Source organism: Dermacentor albipictus, chromosome 8, assembly GCF_038994185.2.
Source record: "Dermacentor albipictus isolate Rhodes 1998 colony chromosome 8, USDA_Dalb.pri_finalv2, whole genome shotgun sequence".
NCBI lineage: Eukaryota > Metazoa > Arthropoda > Arachnida > Ixodida > Ixodidae > Dermacentor > Dermacentor albipictus.
The window spans coordinates 76,953,252-76,974,575 of NC_091828.1; the positions used below are offsets into that span (position 1 = coordinate 76,953,252).

The window sequence follows — 21,324 nt, forward strand, 5'->3', positions numbered from 1 at the left end:
ATGTTATGTTGAGGTAAAAACAGCAAAGAATGTAAAATTTGACGACACAAGCTCTCTGCAGAATGACATATGCTCGCTCCCATTTGTTAAAGGAAACATGGTTTTAAGATGCGAAAAAGCATAGCCTTCTATCGCCATCGCGGACGTACTTACCATAGAACTGCATGGCAGCAGAAATAAGAGGTCACTAAAGCATGAAGGAGGGCGTCCGTGGCTGAATGCTTTGTTCACTATACCAGGGGGGCTATTATTGGTGTAGTGCACAACGTCGCACAATAACTCGCATCAAGCTCAAAGTTGCTATGTATGCTCACGATAACGTTTGAAGGGGAGCTTTCCCTGGCAGCTCTCCTGCACCTTTCTCAGCGTGGCTGCTCAGTGTTGCTGTTTTGCCCACTACCTGACAAATTAAAAAAGCCCTTACGTTTCCCCAGTGGTGTAACTCCTGATACGGAACAGTGGTACACTGTTGAGTATAGACAACACTGGTGAGGCAATATAGTAACGTGCTTCTTGCACTCAAATTGTCTTTGTTCAAGTACCAATAGTCTATTGGGCCAATCGCCTGTTTCCGCACTGTATATACTCGCAACATTCCGGGTTGATACCTTCCCTCGTAGGTATCCTTTTGCAAGGGGGCGCTGCGGCCACCTTTCCGCACCTGAAAAGAAATAGAATAGTTGAAGTAGCCAGAAACAGCGACCAATTTTCGCTACGCCAATGTGATCCGGGCAACCATACTCTAGGGGGTGTTAATTTGACGCTGATATTCTTTTATTCCAATAGAAATTACGCGGACACTCAAGGCGAACGTTCGCCATCGGCATCTGTGTTGCTGTGTGGATACTCATGTATATGGGCATTTGTGTTTTATATGTTGAGGCATGTTGTATATGCAAGGTAGATTTCTCTACTGTTCAGCCCCAATGGTTCTTCAAGCCAGGCCTTTCATTTATCTGCAAATTATTGCTCAGGGTTGTTAGAGTGGCGGCCCACAATCAGACGTCATTAAACATAATATTCACTGTTCATGGCTTATATGGTAAACATTCTCAGACTATTGAATGTTTATGTTCAATACAATATCAGTGTTAAAACCTGAAAGGGATGTAATTTTACTTGTGCGGCTCTTTAAGGGCAGAATAGTGCCGATTTGGCGAAGTCATAACCGGCCCTACTAGGTATGTTAAAGCTTTTAAGCGGAGAGGAAGATAGATAAGAGCCCAGGGTTCGCCGGTGCTCTGAGCTTCTCGCGGTTACGCAGGTTTTTAACGTTTCTGCTATTTTCATGAGAGTCCTTCATCAAGGATGAGCAAGAAGACGCTCCGCTCACGTGGCCTTCTAAACAAGGTCAGTCGTCTGCTGCAGCGCTCATTTTTTGGACGACGTGCTTTTGAATGCTAGGACAAGCTCGGTTGCTGGGAGAGCTCAACGCCGGAAGTCATGGATTTTGACTACGAGTAAACTGTAGCCATGGGCTGCCGTATGAAGAACATGCGCCGTATGTCGACTGAAAAGTCTTCCCCAAATCAGAGTGAGCAGGAATCCTTCATGGTTTCTTACCTGCCGCTCTCTATGTCACAGACATCAGCGCCCTCAGCAGGGAATTTCTAACCGAATATACTGAAAGTGTAGCGCCTGGACGAGATCAGTATCAATGGTCGCAAGAACATCCTGACGATACACGCAAAATATAGAGCGAAAGTGAACAAGTTCAAGACCGTTCCGCAGTTAAGCGCAATCCCTGTCCGTCCTTTATTACGCACGGAAAGCCGACAACGACTGGTGCGATTTCCGACATGGAGCTTGAAATCAAGTATGCCGACATCAATAGTCTTCTGAGGTCATCGGTGCAAAATCTCGAGATTCACTGCTTGGGGAACTCTTGATGCGTCAAATGAATATTGGCTTCTTCGACATTATAAGCGTGTGTCAAAGGGTTATAAGGTACACCGTGTGCGCCCATTCGCTCCCAGGCCTCTTCGGTGCCGGCGATGTCTAAAGATAGGACACGTGAGCACTGTTTGTAGAAGTGAATTCACGTGCTAGCGTAGCGACGGAGAGCATAATACCGTCGACTGTGATGCGTCTTCATTTAAATGTACCAACTGTACTGGCTTTCACGAAGCGAGTTCGAAGGAATACTTAAATATGATACAAGAACTTCGTATTCTTTGAAATAGGGCAAGAGATCCAATCGTCACGTAAAGAGGCTGCTCATTGTGTTAGCCAGAGTGATTAACGCAAGCGAAATTAGTGCTACAAAACCATTTTGGAAGACCTACATAGCGGCGGGTGGACGCCACGAGCACCTCTGCCTGTGCGCATATTGCTAATTCAAGGTTGGATAGAGCACGCGGCAAATATTCGCTTCCACCAGCTGATAGAGACATTAAATGGCCTTTGCTGCCCTCGAGGCCGACGGCCATAGCAGCGGGCCCTAGAGTGGTCCTCTGCGCCATGAAGCCTAGAATGGTAAGACAAACGAAACCGGTGACACAATGGGCAAGCAAGGAGATGGACACAGTGAGAAGCGTTCACAAAATTCTGAAGCACCTGGTAGAGTTGATTCGCGTGGTTCTCTGTGGTCTCACGAATCCAGCCGCTAAATGTGCCCTGCAGAGGCTTATCGCAGCTCTTTACACGCTGTTAACTGTCTGAAGATTTTTCGTAGCGCCTGGGCTTCTCATGCAGTGGAGGCCCCTACACCAGCTTCGTCTTAGCGCCTTTATTCGAAGGTTCGCTTGAACTAGTGACTACAAGGAAGATATGGAATCTGGCAGTGGCCTAATAGATGACATTTCTGAATGTTTATAACCGGAATGTTGAACTTGCTTTCACCGTTATTCATACATCTTTTTATGTCATCATCATCATTCAACACACCTTTATGACCCCATTCCCCCTTCCCCTTGTGCAATGTAACATGTCGGAGCGCGATAGCTCAGGCCAGCCTCTCTGCTTTATTTCAAATGACTTCTCGATTTTTCTCTCTTTAAGAGTGCCGCAAATTTTGTTGCAGGCGCCTATGTGACGTCCGCGTTATTCGGAGCCGCGTATAATTAATTAACCACCCCAGAAGTTAAAGCGCATTGCCAAAGCTTGCTTTTGTAGTCGAAACATATTGTAGGTTCTTCATCACTGCCACCATTTGTAAACATTCTTCATTTTTTCCTTCCTTTTGTGATCTCTTGAAAGTTAAATATATTCGGTGACCAGAAATAAGAATGGAAAATCATGCTGCATTCGCTTTCACTTTGCATTGTACGTGGTAAAAAATGTTTCGAAATAAAGTTTAATTCGGAGCTCTCCTTTTTATCCCAAAGTGAACAAGTAATATGAGGCATAAATTGAGCTAAGCAACAAAAACCGTAAATGTGGGGCGAGCATACTTTAGAAACAGCCTAATTTTTAAATCTTATCTTTGATATTTCATTCAACCAGCAACTTTTCGTACAGTCCACCGAAAATATCTTTGTACCAATAAAGGTAATGCGAGCTGTACCTTCTTATCTAAAAGTGAAGAGGTAACATCTAGTGTAACTTCAGCTAAGCAGCAAAAAACGCGTAAACAAGGTGCGAGCACACTTTAAGAAGAGCTGAGTATTTAAGTATTACCTTTGATATTGCAATTACGCAGCAGAAATTCTTATAGTCCACAGAACCCACCTTTGCACCAATATTGTTCACGAGCTGTAAAACTCTAAATCTCAACTGCAGCCATATCGGTACGAATGAATCGCTCAGGCAATCCTGTGTTTGCGTCTTGGCGAGTAGTCGCTACAATTCTAGGATAACATCGCGAAAACCAACGCTGACTGAATAGAGATCGCCACTCCTTTTGTTGAGTTATTAGAGTTTTATTCCTTTTAAAAATGTGAGATTAGAGAGATTTGAGCAACGGATAAATTTAGTGGGATCGAAGTAGGTTCTATGTTATAAAAGAAAAAAAAAACACTAAATTTTCTATGTGGCCCATTGCCTTCTTTAGCTGCCAGATATGGAGCTCTCGTTTTCGAATTTTTGTATATTGAACAAATTATTTGTCATAATTTATTGTATAATTGAACCCAATGTACTGTAACTGCGAAAACACTTTGGCCGTTTTAGGGCTGGCTCATAAGTGTACCGAAAAAACTTTTTCAAGGGTATGCCGAAAAAAACATGGCAGTAGCAGCCATCGCAACAAGGAAATGCCGCTAAGCCAAACTTTTTGGCTGCGCAGATCGGAGCATGGTCATCCGCAATCGCTGATTTCCAGCACCGTTTATTGACAAGCATTCAGATATCCTGGCCCGTGGACTTCACTCTCACCAGCAACGGCAATCGACATCACCGGAGAAACCTGGTGACATCTCACAGTGCTACCACTCAACTTGGTCACTTCGTGGCGCTGCCAGCACTCCAAAATAGAAAGTATCTAGCTGGCCCCGTGCTTGGCTTGGTAGCAGCAGCCGTAGCAACAAGGAAACGCCTCAAAGCAAAACCTTTTGGTTGTGTAGATCGGAACACGGTCATCCGCAAGCGCCAATTTCCACCATCGTTGTGGTTACAAGCATTAAGATATCCTGGCAGGTGGACTTCACGCTCAGCAGCACCACCAGTCAACATCACCGCAGACACCTGGTGACATCTCACAGCGCTACCCCTGAAATGGGGTGCTCTGTGGCTCTGCCAGCACAACGAAAAAGGGTCGGCCTGGCCCCGTGCTTCACTTGGCAGCAGCAGCCGTGGCAACAAGGAAACGCCGCTAAGCGAAACTTTTTGGTTGCGCAGGTTAGTCTTCGCTCTCGCACGGCATTTGCCGCTTCTGTTTTGTGACGTAGGTCTGCTGCTGCCAAGGTAACTCCCACGGTTTTTTAGCGATGCCTAGTAAGTCAGAACTTTCTCGCCATGTCGAAGCCCTCCGGCAAGAGACCACAGGAATGCATGAAAGTTTGCTCATGATCAACCAGTTTTATGAAGAGCCTATGGGTAATTTGACGCTGAGAATGCAGAGAAAAAGAAGGTCACAAATAAAAACCGAATGCTGGTTAGAAGTGTAGCGGATGTCGAACAGTATTGTGCCGCGCACACAGGGTGGGAACTATGTCGCTACATTGCAAAAAACAGGTGACAAGATCTCACATAGACACTGTTCACCACGTCTCTGCGAAGAAGGATAAACATTAGATAGCACGCTTCTGTTCTCGCTCTAAAAAGGGGAATTCGTAAGTTAAGCCCGCGGGGTGTCTACCAAACGGGGAAGCCGGCAACTCTCAGAGATCTTTATTACTTTGCAAATACTCATGGAAATTGTGCTTCTATAAGGGAAAATCAGCTGTAAGTTTATTGAAAAGGAACGAAGTAACATTGAGAAATCATAACTAATCCTCTTTGATGCTGGCTGGAGGAGCTGCCAGGGTATATATAGTCAACGAGCGGTTTTCCGGACGTCCGATAATTTGGGCTGCTTTGCGGCACCGACAGGTACCCCACAGAGGCTATGTAAAAGAACGTCTGAAATTTCGGATGCAAGAATGTCTCGCCGTCGGGTTTTCTGGACTTTTTGCAGTGACCGTAGGTGCGAGATGGCATTAATCAATGCCACCATCACCTTCGCCATTTTGGTGACCTCGCCACCTGGGACCGGCGCTCTGGCACGCAGGTCCGCTGGCATCCGCAGCCACTACCGCAACAAGGCTAGCCCTAGCTACTTAGACGTTCGCTATTAAACATCTTCCTGTTCTGTGCCGTGTTTTTCATTGAAAGAATTTGCCGCTGTCAGCAATGGCACCGACTCCGCCTTTGTGGTCCTCGCGATTGAATTCGAAGCTCGGAAAGCATGAGGCGTTGCATAACGCCGGTTCCCAAAAGTTAGTTTCGCTTCACAACAGCGTCGTGAGGCAGTGAAGCATATGCAAAAGTATTGTAGAGAAGCATACCAAGCGTGGGAAGAGGCACTTGTCACGGAAAACCGTTTGTGCTTTTTCATTATGCAAGCGTGCACCCACCATCTTCTGTCGCAGCACGAGCAGCGATATGCCTCATAATTTCTCAGTGCTTTTTTGTATGTCCCTGTGGCAAGTTTAGCCTTTAAGGGCGGTAAAAGACATGCACTCATTTTTTCTTACTGCCAGATTTTTTTTTACTTTCCCGGCCCATAAGGAGCGATGTCTGTACAACTGACCAAAAGGCTGCTTCAAATGGTTCGTGGGGAAAACGTTCGGCGGCAGGAGGACGAGCACAGAAAGTACCGACGCATTGAGGAATGAACGGAAAAGGAAGCGTGCCGCCACTTCTTTGAAGCTCCAGCTAAAAAAATCAAAGTGTTGACTGATGCCGAGATGCAGGTTTTCTTAGTATAAACCAAAATAATCTCTTTAAATCAATGAAATGCCACTCTGAGGCGTTGTGCGCGGGCTGAGAATATGTCAGGAGAGTTGAGGTTACCATCTCTTGAGAGATAACCTCATTGTGACAAAGTTTTCTGTCTCACTCCAGTGAGCTTGCTATCAGTTGATGGAACTAGCTCATCTTCGAAAATATTTCTTTCGGTGTGCATTTCCTTTTCATTCATATTTGGGTACGTTTTACAATGGCTTTTACCTCTTTCGAAAACATTTTTTTTGCTGTGCATATTACTGAACCTTTCCTTGTATTTTATTGTTCAATAAAATGAACACTACTTCTTACTATTCTAACTAGATTAGGTTGTTTTGTTTTATCCTTTTCAAATCCTTACTAAGGAGTGACACCACTGGGCGACAGTGTCAGCCCGTCGTGGCACAAAAGAAACTTCTGTGTCACACACACAATTTCGCAAAGCCACTGAGGGAAAACATTGAAAAATAAGGGAATTTAGAAGTGTGAATTTGGTAGGCAACCTCAGCCCGGAAAACACGACTAAACACTACTACTCTCGGCTTCCCCCCGGATGCGGCGACCAAAGTCTTTATTAACGATCACTTACCGCAACATAGCAAACGTGTGGTTGCTCAAGCCCTCTAACTAAAAGGACAGCACAACTGGAAATTCCTATGGACGGACAACTGCCGCAAAATATCACGAAAGACAGAAAGTACCTGCGTGTACGTCATCTGTAGCACATGCGACATTTCGCTAATCGCCTCCTAGCTGTCCAGAACTTCTTTTGATATCTAATCAAATTAATATTTCAGTCAATGTAGTATTCTTGAGAAGAACAAAAGCGTTTGCGAAATAACACCAGGCTTACCCATAAATCATTGATAAACTTTACCATACGTAGTCTCTCAAAGAACTATGATAACATGAAATAGTTGTAACCTAAATAACCCTTTCACTATTATTTGCCTGACATAAATACGGCTGACAAGCGCTAATAGTAATTAATATGGAATTCCCAGATGCACAATGGATGTATTTGTCCGTAAGCATTTTCGGTATTGTGGTTCTGCGATCCTCGTACAAGACAACCAGCCATATCCTCGTCGCCATAATCTGGGTTTCTCTCGCCATTACAGTGAATCTGTATTTTTGGAATTTGATAATGTTTTTTTCAGCTAACACTACAAATACAATTATTGGATTAGTATATCGTTCCCCATTGTCTTGTTCCATTAGTTATTGTTCCCAACTAGACGCTATCTTCACCGTAATTGCAAACTAAAACAAAATTGTCACCCCGATGACAATAACGTAGATAATACGAACCACTTTGATAGTCATTGCTCCAATTACACCAACTTCTATGCAGGATATGGCCTAGATTCATTATTAACCGTACCCGCAAAATGTCAGCCGTTCGGATCTCACTGATTAATAGACCATGTATTATCAAACTTACACCTAGAGCAATGTGCTCGCGTAGTCACTACTCCCGGTATGGACCACTATCCTTTTTTTCGTTCTAATAAAATATATCAAATCATCGTACCACGGAAACACAAAGATAGCTAACCATCGCACCACTATGTTCAATAATCAAATTGAAGAAAGCACCTGCAGCACGATTCCTTCCATGACAGACCCAATCCTGCTTTTCCAACTATTTAATAACAAGGTTAGAAGCGTGCATCAGAGTGCATGACACTAACAGATGATACTCACTGGTTCTCAGCCCCTAGAAGCCCTTGGATAACAGGATTCCTCTTAAAAAGTATACCCAAACGTGACAAATTTCATAAAAAAATTAAACGCGAAGCCTTTCATGTAATATTAAAGTCGCGGTACATAACTTATCTTATTACACTTACCAGACTTTAAAGAAGCGATGCGCTCCTACTTTGAGAAAGTGAGCGTTAAACACAATAATAATACCCGCAAAACCTGGGATACCATTAGGTCCTTTTTTCACCTGTTCGCCAAACCGCACTCTGAACAAACTTAATGCAGGAACAAGGGTAGTAACGCAAGCCACTGATATAGCAAATAAATTCAATGCTTTTTCCTGTCCTACACATGATCATTCACCAGACAATATAGCAGAGCCCGTACTCAGGCATACCCTTCCTTATTTTTACTTGTACCTTACGCCACCCATAGAAGCGTCGGATGGAATCGCTATTTTACGAACTTCAGGTCCCGACTTTGACGATCTTTAACCCTCCAAAATCAAATTAATATCATATCATATCGCCCACACTGGCGCACATTATTAAGTGACGCTCAGAACAGGCGTTTTCCCCGTCGAAATAAAACACGGTAAGATAACTCCTATATTAAAAAGGGACAAATAACTAATTTCAAACCACCACCCAATCATCATGCCAACCTTTTTAGTAAAGTTACTGAGAAACTATTTGTAAACCTCTTACCAAACCATTTACACAAACTTAATCTTATCTCGCTTGAGCAGCACAGATTTCGTAAAGGTTATTCGACTGAAATAGCTATAACATGATTCACTGACAAAATAAAACATGCCCTCGACAATGACTATATCGTTGGCCCAATTTTGGTTGGCTTCAATAAATCATTTGAAACCATCTGTCATAACATTCTTTCGTACAAGTTGGAAGCTGTGGACATTCGTGTACCACCTCTTTCACTCACCCGCAGTTATGTAACAGAACACAAGTGGCAGATTTCGGTAGTTCACTTTCACGTACTAAATCAGTCTCTAGGGCTGTCCCACAATTCTCGCTCTTAGGCCTGTTACTTTACCTCATGTACATTAATGACGTTCCTCACTGTTTAGCCAATACTTCATCTATACTGTATGTAGACCACACCACAATATTTACTTATAACAAATGCATAAATACTGTGGTAAACCGGTCAAATTTTGACCTCAACAAGTTACCTGCCTGATCCAGAAATAATAAAGTTCAGATTAATCCTTCGAAAACACAGTTCGTGCTTTTCCTTACTCATAAATGTGTCAGCGCGCCCGCACGAAAGCTCATCTTCCAAACTGATGTTCTTTCGCTTGCACGTGAAGTTCTGTGCCTTGGCGTCAAACTTGGCCATAGCCTTAACTTTAGCTTACATGCTGACATGATCTAAAAAATGCTTTTGGAATAAGAGTGCTTATTTTACCGCGCTCGCATTTCGCACAAAACATGAGAATTTCAGTTTTATTCGCATTTAGACATTGCCATTTAAAATACTGTATATTGGTGTGGGAAAACACATATTCCACGCATATATCATATCTATATTTAAAAAATCACGCCTTGAGGATAATTACTTTCTCGGCTTACATGTCATATGCAGCACTTATTCAGGCTTCCTTATATTTACTACCATTACGCTATATGCTCCAGCTCAAATTGGTCTTACTGATATACCGCACCCTAAACCGCAGTCATTTTAGATATATTTAATATATCTGCTCTTAACAACACTAACAATACAAGATTTTCCTCCAGCAAAAATTATTGCTCTCTGAAATAAACACTAATTATGGAAGATTTACTGTCCTTTTTGCGGCCATTAGATAGTGGAATAAACTACCACTCAATAGTGAGCCTCCCGCACAAAATTAACATTCTTGGAGAGATACGAAGAAATATTTACTGACGACAGTACTGGCTACAAACTCATTACTATGAACATATATTGTATACTTATTTATTTTACAATTTCGAATGCTTCTGTATTTGCCTAATGTATTGCTTTTATTCTCTATATCCTATTGCCTCTTTAACTTTTTCTTAGAAATTTTAAGTTTTTAGCTTCTTCTGTATTTGACTAATGTATTGCTTGTATGCCCTATATACCATCGCCTTTCTTAATTTTTTCTTCGGCATTTTAGGTTTCTCGTTATAGGCATACTTCTGTTTCCAATTATCTGCTTACATGAACCTCGTGTTCTTTGATATAAGTCATTCCTATATTTCCCTAACTTGTCAATTACTACATTTATATTTACTGATACGCAGTATCTATTTGATTTGCTTGTGTTTCACTTGAACTTCAATTATTGTAAGTACCTTTCTTGTATTTGAGTATCTGCTTCATTCGCTTACTGCAATTTGATGTCTGTCACTGCTATGTTGCTATAATGTATTAATTACTATATTCATAAATTACTAATAAAATATACGCTTGACAGTGTTTGTAACTTCGAGACCTCCTCCTGTACTAATGATGAATGATGATGAAATCAGCACTAGCTGTTTTGCATGAAAATTGACATTGTTGCCCTTTAAGAAAAAGATTGCTGTAGTATTTTCTAAATGCTTTAAGTTCATCGCATGCATGAAGATGGTACAAAAATTTCGTGGCAAGCAATACCTAAGTATATACAATATGTAAGTTGTGCAATGGCGATATATATACATATATAGTCAAATTATACTCACCCTAGACCGACCATCGTGCCATGAGTGCTGTTGTCTCGGAAACAAATCCATTTCACGCACTGCTTTATTTCATACATTGCCTCGCCATCTTTATATTCTCCTCCTCTGAAGTGGCACTTCCCTTTAATGAAGAAGAAATAATATATAGAATATATATAATATATATATAATACATAGAAGAAATAAAATATATCTTGGAAGCTGGTAATAGAACAATATAGTATAGTACGATATATTCGGTCACTCGAAATGAATGGTTCAGTCCTAGCCTCACCAGGCGAATGTAGTACGGAAGAAACCCATTACGATAACGGTTGCTCACACAGCCTGAACGCCAGCACAGACCCGTTTTCTCTGTTTTTTTCTAAATGCTTGAAATCTCATATATATATATATATATATATATATATATATATATATATATATATATATATATATATATATATATATATATATATATATATATATACAAACGAGAAGAAAGGGGGTTAACCGAGGGACCCGATATTTATTAGTCATATAATGAGAAGCCAACAAACACTGACACCAAGTACAACATAGGGGAAATTGCATGTGCTTAATAAATGAAATAAAGTAATGATAAATTAATGGAAATTAAAGTGGATGAAAAAACAACTTGCCACAGGTGGGAACCGAACCCACAACCTTCGCATGTCGCGTGCGATGCTCTACCAATTGAGCTACCGCGGCGACGTTTCCCCATCCACTTTCTTGGGTATTTATGTGTATTAGTAAAACCAAGGGAGTGTTAGCCAGCGCCCCCCCCCCTCACAGACCTTGGCGGCGGACGTGGAACGTCTTTTTTGCCGGAGGCGTCACGAGAACGTGATCTTCACGTGATCTTCGTGATCTTCGTGAACGTGATCTTCGTCACGAGAACGTGAACACTCCCAGGGTTTTACTAGTACACATAAATACCCAAGAAAGTGGATGGGGAAACGTCGCCGCGGTAGCTCAATTGGTAGAGCATCGCACGCGACATGCGAAGGTTGTGGGTTCGGTTCCCACCTGCGGCAAGTTGTTTTTTCATACACTTTAATTTCCATTAATTTATCATTACTTTATTTCATTTATTAAGCACATGCAATTTCCCCTATGTTGTACTTGGTGTCAGTGTTTGTTGGCTTCTCATTATATGACTAATATATATATATATATATATATATATATATATATATATATATATATATATATATATATATATATATATATATATATATAAACGAGAAGATAAGGGGTTTTACCAAGGGGCCCCAATTTTATTACTCATGTCTTAAGAAGCCAACAAACACTGACACCAAGGACAACAGGGGAAATTACTTGTGCTTAATAAATGAAATAAAGAAACGATAAATTAATGGAAATTAAAGTGTATGAAATAAAATCTTGCCGCAGGTGGGAGCCAAACCCACAACCTTCGCATTTCGCGTGCGATGCTGTACCAATTGAGCTACCATGGCGCCATTTTCCCATCCACTTTCGTGGGTATTTCTGTGTCCTTGTAGAACCCTGGGAGTGTTAGCCAGTGCCACCACACTTGTTGTCCTTGGTGTCAGTGTTTGTTGGCTTCTTAAGATATGACTATATATATATATTTATATATATATATATATATATATATATATATATATATATATATATATATATATATATATATATATATATATATATATATATATATAATATATATATATATATATATATATATATATATATATATATATATATGTATATATATATATATATATATATATATATATATATATATATATATATATATGTGTGTGTGTGTGTCTGTGTGTGCTTGTGTGCGTGTGTGTGTATGTTAGAGAGAGAGAGACAGACCATACTAATGCTCACAGCCCACATCTTCATATATTTATAGTGAAAATATTTAAACCGGGTGTTTCACCAAACACTTTCAAAAATATAACTTACCTGTGGCAAGCACAATTCAAGTGCATGGACCGGTCAACCGGAAGAGGCGGACACCAATTGCACAAAAAATTCAAATGCATAATCGTCGAATTAAGACAAAAATACTAATTAAATGTTAACTGTGTAGCTTTTGGCACATATTCTAATTTAATAATTCTACCCCATAAGTATGCAAGGCGGATCCACTAGGAAAGAATTCTCGGGATGACACCACTTAAGAGATCTTAATTTCCCAACTCTGAGGACAAATGCATTGGCGTTCCAGTTAATTTCTTGCTTCATTGCATAAAACAACGTTTTGTTAAGAAACTAAGTGGAACGACAGTGCATTTTTACCACAAGTTTGACGGCGCATATCTCGTAAGCGGTATCAACCACCCAATTATCTTCAAGCGGACATGCCTTGCGCTCTCACCCGCTAGAATTTGTAAATTGCGATGTGTGCTTAAGGTTATTATTTCAAACTCTGAATAGTGAGATTTTATAATTATTCTATTATGCATTTTTTGTACAAGAAATGTCCGCCTCTTCGAGTAGACCAGCTCATGGACTAGAAATGTGTTATCTGCCGCAGGCATTTTTTTTATTTGAAAATGTTTGGTCAAATACCTTGTATACCATGTTTGATATTCGCTGCGTGCATTAGTATTGCTTGTCCCGCTATGTCTTTCTCTTTCGCATTTCTCAACTCAAACTGCCCTCGCAATGTTATTCCCGGCATTGAATATCCAATACTGCATTCCCTAAAATCAAGAACTGGGCAGACAGGTGGAAAAGCACGTTGTGGTATAAAGGTTATAAACAGGGATAAGATGCCGTAGGAAGGCAGGCCAGCGTTTCCATAGGAGGGGCTATCCTCGTCACAGGTGGCCTCGGCATTCTCGGCATGTTAGTTTTGAAGGGTTCGTACAGTGACGTCACGTGCGATTCTTGTCGGTGGCGGCTGGCTGTAAAGGGAGAGATTTCCAACATAATGAGCGCTGTCGCCTCGTGTTTCTTAGCGTTCTTGCTAAGACGAGGGGACAAGAGCGGGGGAATGGGAAGGCGGGAAGTAAAGATAAAAACGAAAGGAGAAGAAAAAAGACACCACGAGGGAGAATAAAAACAAAGAAATAGGAAGGCATGGGAGCGTGTTGGGGAAGCGAGAGGCCCAGGAGCATTTGTGGGTGTCGTTTGCGGCATGTTGCTGTGGCTTTAAAAGAGCCGGCCTGGCGGTCAGTGCACGAGTAACAAAAAACGCCCAAAAATATCAGTTCAAAGAATGACTTGAGTAGCGTAGAAGCCATCCATCGTGTAATATTGAAGGAATTAAGATGGTGACAAGGAATGTGGGGTGCAATGCATTGGGTTGCTGGAAGGCAACGGCATCGTCTTCCAAGCGACGTTAGCCCCAGTAGGTCAACGTAATTGTCCATACGGCGGCATGCAGAAGTGGCGATAACCTGTGTGGTTCAAGCGCCGAAAAAGGTGTCCTGGCGTCCGGAACTTTGGGATGTGTTGGTGAGTGTGTCTCAAAAAATATATTAAAAAGACAAAAAAGCAAAGGGGGGGGCGTTATTGGGTGTTATTGTAGAAATACTACATATTTTTCCATTCTGTCATTACCATGTCGCCATATTATGTATACTATGTCTTCATATCTCGGCTGCATCACTATCATCGGTCGGTTGTTTGTTGACTGATATCCTGCACTATACACTCACCAAAGTGTCTCATTCACTTAAAATATGTGCCGAATTCTCTGAGTCCCTCAAGTATTTCGCCGGCGGTATGCCTGCGCGGGACCGCATTTGAGTACCTAATTGCTGCACTGATTGCTTTGAGCTATCATCGGAACAGAAAACTTGTACTAACACACGTGCGGGCCTCACATTTGGTGGTACGCTGGAAGATACGTTATAAATGCGCTGTATTACTCATTATCGCTGGCGATAATGCAAGCGCCTGAAGGGCCCAGTTACGGCTTTTACAAACAGAGCCTTTAGCCATGTGTGCGTTCCAGTCTCATACGATAGCCCCCAGCGTTTGTAATACAACCTGCCAACGCATTTCCTTCGTCCATGAAACAAAAAGATGAAAAATAGAAAAGAAAAGCAACGCGTTCCAGCGCGCATGGCGCGTAGAGAGAGAGCACGAGACAAAAAAAGAAAAAGGCGCACAGACTTCTTGGAGCGCGCGTGCCCTGGCGCGCAGAGCTCCTGCGCCTGCGCAGTGAGAGCCATCTGTCCGCATCAATTTGAATTCTCTACGAGTGTGCCAGGCACGTAAACGCTTGCAGCTGTGTGCGGTGTCTGCGTGAACGTTGGTGTCTGTGTATGCGTGTCTTCTTTGTGGCATCACACGTCAAATACACTGAACGGTAAGTTTTAGCTAAGATCCTTTACGTCAATAGCTCATGATTGGGTAAGCGCATTTCGTAGCGTGAACCGGCTGCATGTAGCGCAGGCTACTCTGGCATAGTATCGGTTTCTCATTTTCATGATTTGATAACGCGCTCTTGTTCTCACTTCTACTATACGGAATGGCTTACGGCAAGCGATCGTTTACGCATGTTGATTTTAGCATCATAGTTGATGTGCGTAACAAAGGAAGTACACGAAGTTTTAACTTTATACTGAGCTGCCACTAAGCTGATGCTATGTGTTGAGCAGCCAGTGGGGTAGATCTCATTTCATGGCGCTCGATCCGGCGGCGAAGAATGCTGCGTCGCATGTGCAGTGAAATTGTCGTGATACGCTCTACGTATGTATCTCGAAATTGTGTTAGCAGGAAGAATTTTTAAACAGAGACGTATAGTTGAATAACTGCTAGCGTACTCAGATGAAAGGCCATGTTTGTAGGGCATGCATCAGCAGTGTGTGCGCTGCCGTTTTCGTATAGATGAAAAGTAGCAGTATTTTTCGGTTCCTGGCAACCAGTCTAAACAGTTTTGGGAAGTTACCTCAAGCAAAACAAGAGACCTGAAGAAATATCTAGATTTACCCAATCTAATATCATCATCATCATCCTTGTTACGCCCGCTGCAGGACAAAGGCCTCTCCCATACTTCTCCAACTACCCCGGTCATGTACTAATTGTGGCCATGTTGTCCCTGCAAATTTCTTAATCTCATCCGCCCACCTAACTTTCTGCCGCCCTCTGCTACGCTTCCCTTCTCTTGGAATCCATTCCGTAACTCTTAATGACCATCGGTTATCTTCCGTCCTCTTTACGTGCCCTGCCCATGCCAATTTCTTTTTCTTGATTTCAACTAAGATATCAATAACTCGCGTTTGTTCCCTCACCCAATCTGCCCTTTTCTTATCCCTTAACGTTACACCTATCATTCTTATTTCCATAGCTTGTTGCGTCGTCCTCAATTTAAGTAGAACCCTTTTTGTAAGCCGCCAGGTTTCTGCCCCGTACGTGAGTACTGGTAAGACACAGCTGTTACAAACTTTTCTCGTGAGGGATAATGGCAATCTGCTGTTCATGACCTGAGAATGCTTGACAAAAGCACCCCAGCCCATTCTTATTCTTCTGATTATTTCCGTCTCATGATCCGGATCAGCCGTCACTACCTGCCCCAAGTAGGTGTATTTCCTTACGACTTCCAGTGCCTCGCTGCCTATTGTAAATTTCTGTTCTCTTCCGAGACTGTTAAACATTACTTTAGTTTTCTGCAGATTAATTTTTAGACCCACCCTTCGGCTTTGCCTCTCCAGGTCAGTGAGCATCTATTGCAGTCAGTCCCCTGAGTTACGAAGCAAGGCAATATAATCAGCGAATCGCAAATTACTAAGGTATTCCCCATTAACTCTTATCCCCAATTCTTCCCAATCCAGGTCTCTGAATACCTCCTGTAAACACGCTGTGAATAGCATTGGAGAGATCGTATCTCCCTGCCTGACGCCTTTTTTTATTGGGCTGTTGTTGCTTTCTTTATGGAGGACTACGGTGGCTGTGGAGCCGCTATAGATATCTTTCAGTATTTTTACAGACGGGTCGTCTATTTTATATATATATATATATATATATATATATATATATATATATATATATATATATATATATATATTTATATACGGGTCGTCTATTTTACACCCTGATTCCGCAATGCCTCCATGACTGCTGAGGTTTCGACTGGATCAAGCGCTTTCTCGTAATCAATGAAAGCTATATATAAAGGTTGGTTATATTCCGCACATTTTTCTATCACCTGAATGAGAGTGTGAATATGGTCTATTGTTAAGTAGCCTTTACGGAATCCTGCCTGATCCGATGTGCAACCACAAATATGTGCAACCACAAACGCTTTTGGAGCATGAAACCTGCGATAAGCTCAGTAACTCGCAGCTTCGCAACTTACGCGAAAAAATTAGAGAACCATAAATTAGTCGCTCCGGGAAGCACTTTTACACGTTTCAAACTAAAGGCATTGCTTTTGACGGTAGTTGAACGATTTTTTTGTCGCTTTTAGAAACAGTTTAGCAGCAGAAGTTATCTTTCGGGCTTTTTGAAAAGCGTTAAGCACCTGCATATGCTTCCATGGTATGCAGTTTACGTGCTAATAATCACTACGCAGCTGCTGGCGCAGATTCGCATTGTGCCAATCGTGCATGGTATGAAGCCCTTGTCGTGTGTAATAAGTGTTCCGGTCTTCCTTACTGTTGCGTTTAGTGCCTTCGTCTTGGACAGACTGTATATGATATGCGCTTTACAACAAAAGGAGCCAGATTATCTATTTGGTGGCTTTTTCTTAGCCGATAACACGCAGATTATTCAAATAATTTAGTGGACATTACACTTGCTCTACCCTTATCAACACACCTAAAAGATCGTAACATGTTTCAGTTGACAAGTAACCTAATCAATACGCCCCCATTCCTGTGCATTCTAAAGAAACTGTGGCAAATGTATTCATCTCGAAGTATGAGAAAAGAGACATTGCAGACTCTTCTAAGCGAAAATAAATTGCAATTCTTAACGTGATTCTTCAAAACTTCGGTCACTATGCTGAGCATGTTCGTTCGGCACGGGCATATTGCATTAACACCTGAAACATGTGCACAGTACAGCCGCGTATCTTTGTTTCAGCAATTAATATTATAGGAATTGTTTAGCATTCTCGCATTTCCTTTATTTTTATAAGTACACTCTGTGTCACATGAACCTGTCATGAAACGAAACGTATCGTTGCTGGCACCGGCGACCATTACAGTTGTCTTACTGCTAAGCATACTGTAGCATAACGCAACATCACAAGGGTAGTGATTCATATTTTCATGTAGTCTTTAGCCAGAAGTAAACCAAGTTAATTACAGGCATGAGTGATGAGAGCAAATTTTATAGAAAACTATTATTGAACCCTAAAAACATCTCATTGAATAGTTTTGCTCACACTGGTGCATTTGGCTTTACGTGTGTGTCTCTGTGTTCTTGTCTTCCGTGCTGTACTCGTGTGGCCATCAATTACGAACTTGCCCAGGCCCTTGTCAGCTTTATTAAACAAGGAATTCAAATCAGTTGAATCTAATACTGCATGTCAAGTGACTTATGTGTTTTTCGTTTTATCTAAATACTATGGACTGGCAGTACTTGGCAAGCATTAAACCACAATATTTTTTGTTGCACTTTTCATCTTTCGATCTTTCAGAGCACCTTAAATAATTTACTGTGACAGCATTCATTCCAACTAAATATTACTTTTGTTTGCTGGGAGGTGCATATCTGTCGTCCCATGACACAAAGTGCTCGCGCGGTATTTCCCGTGCTCATGGGGTATACCTAGCTTGGAAATCTGTTAGTATGCCCAAGAGGCATCATTACCTGTAAGAAACTAAGTGACCATAACAATACAATCCATCCATCTACCGTTTGTTGAAATTATGGCCAATGACCCATTTTTTTCAAGAGTATCAGAAAGACATTTAAACGTGTATTAAGCAAACTAAATTACAATCTTTCGCATGATACTGTGAATACTCCAGTCACGTTTTCTGAGCATATCCCTCTGCACGGGCACGTTTAACTACCAAGAAAAAAATTTACATGCAGTCCAGCTGGGTAACGTTTCAACAATAAATATAGATAATTTGGGATAAGTACAGTAATGAATCATATAAGAACTTTCCATAAAAGGGAACACACTGTTGCTCGCACGAGGAGCAGTTGTGAATGTTTAATTGTTCACTCTACCATAATATATTACATTGTATAAAGGCACTGATTTGTATTGTCAAGCAGCCATTAGTCATAGCTAAACCACATTAAGTAATAACTTAGGTGGTTTGAGCGAATATATTGAGCTGTTTAATGAACATACGAAGAGTACACACTTCTTATTTTTGCCTCATATTGCTGCATCTACCTATTTGTAGCATACACCTGCATCACCTATGTGTCTAATGAAACATAGGTCAAGGCCAGCTTGGCGACAATGCTTGCCAAGGGGAAATAGTGTAACTATTTAGGCTCTTTCCATTATAGCATAAGACATGTATTTTAAGGAATTCTTCTATTATATCGTGCAATAAACACAGTTAATTCACTGCCGGTGCAATTGTTTTCGTTTTTGCAATGCATGATTTAGCACTTCAATTCTGCCTGTTTATGTAACATATACGACAGCACAGCTGGCTCAGGAGCATTATTATTCTTCTAACGTTAACGCATATATAAACCTATGAATCTTATGGTGAAGTAAGACTAGCTATAGAGTTAATCAAGAAGTCTTTATCAATACAAACATATTCGCTGTTTGTGTCCATAGTACATGTAAGACGTACTAATGCGGTAGTTGATAATTACGGAATTAGCCTTTTGCGACGCACTTGAACAAACATGGACGCCGACAAAATGACGGAACAGACGAAGGGCTGAATTTTTCTTCGTGTGATATTTCTGTGTGCGAGTTTTTTTTCATTTTTTCAGTCTCAGTAAGAAAGTTATATTTAGGCCCCTATTCACAAACGGAACATGCCCTTAACTTAGGACTGAAATAACCGGTCGGTGCATAGCGGGTTTCATAGACAATTCTTTTACTTAAGGTAAACCTTAATCGACACTTAACTGAAGGAAAGTACAGCTACTGGCAACCTTAAGCGCGACTTTCGCTGCATTCGGGAAAAATACAAAATGCTTGTATATTACACTGTCATTGACAGAATGCACCGAGGTGCGAAAGAAAGTAATGTGGGTGCTAAAAATTTTATTAACAGTAAACAACGTTACCGATTTCGCGTATACTCGATCGGTTATCATGTTTCCAGAATTAGCGAACTTCAAATAAACGAGGAGTTCATACATGTCATGCGTTACCATTTGAGCACACATGTAATGTCCTCATTAGGTGTGCAACGATTAAAATTGCTGAGACACACTGTTGCCTGTTTAGAGGATTAGGGTGCTTAACATTACCTCCAAACACTACACATATAATTATTGCGTTCTTTGGCATAGCTGATGCAGTATAATTTCTGTTTATTCTTATTTCAGTGAGCGCAGTCCCCGCGATGGGCTGAAGTGGCTGCTGTCGGTAATTTCATGCTGCAAGGAGACATCTCAAAAGAAAAAAAAGATATCCAGGTCATATACATACCATTCTTAAAAGGTGTGGGGACCATCACCTTCCCTTGCTCGGTGACCTCAGTCATAAATAATACCCCCACAACAGCAATCACTAGTGAGCTGGGGACGTTCTTCATGTCTACGTCGTAGCGAAATGCCATGTAGTCAGATACTTGTCACTAGCGTAGCAATGCCGAAATTCCGAGTGCCTGTCTTGCAAGCGTCCTACATTACGCTCTGGACAGGTATATTTAAACAGCAACTTGCTGTTGTGGAAAACGTGCATCTGTTTGCGGAAAATAAAATGAGCATACATGCCTGTCGAGCCCTAACCAGTGCTTCTGGTACGAAACAATGGCTTTCGAAACAACCGCATAAGAATAGTAGAGTGATTATAGTAAAAATTGAACGGCTCACGTACTGTCAAATGAGTTTTATTTAGAATAGTGGTACGAAATAAAGGCCATATATATATATATATATATATATATATATATATATATATATATATATATATATATATATATATATATATGTGCTGTATTAGAAATAAAGTGGAGAAGCAAGCTGAACTAGAGTGTGCAAACACATCGAGATTTCTTTTTTTTCCCGCTTGAGCACATCAGTATTGAAGTCAGACGGATCGGCTTGAAGACAATATGCAGGGGCAGATGGTTTGCGGCGTTGGCCTGAAGCTATTATTCAACATGTGAGGAGCTCACAGATCAAATATAGACAAAAACAATAGCCCTGAATGTTCAATACCATAATAATTGTATTCTGCTTGGAATTTTTTTAGGGAAAGCTGCAAAATTATTTATGATTACAGGTGGCCGGGCAAATCACAGAGAGATCAGAGTTGTAGTGCCGGAAAGGTGAAAGGAAAGATATGACCTCCCGTGGTTGCTTAGTGGCTATGGTGCTGGGCTTCTCGGATCCCGAGAAGCCCAGCATTGGGATCGGATCCCATAGTTACTCGTATACCATAGTGGCTATGGTGCCAGGCTTCTCGGATCGAATCCCGGCCGTGACGGCCGAAATGCGAAGA

General features: G+C 41.4%; 1 long non-coding RNA gene across 1 annotated transcript; it reads right to left on the minus strand.

The window, feature by feature from the left end:
- Positions 1-521: 521 nt before the first annotated feature.
- LOC135895988 (uncharacterized) lies at positions 522-20,530 on the minus strand. Its single transcript, XR_010562535.1, has 3 exons — positions 20,308-20,530; positions 10,770-10,890; positions 522-661 (listed from the first exon to the last, which is right to left on the minus strand). It is a non-coding gene; the product is annotated as an uncharacterized lncRNA (long non-coding RNA).
- Positions 20,531-21,324: the final 794 nt, after the last annotated feature.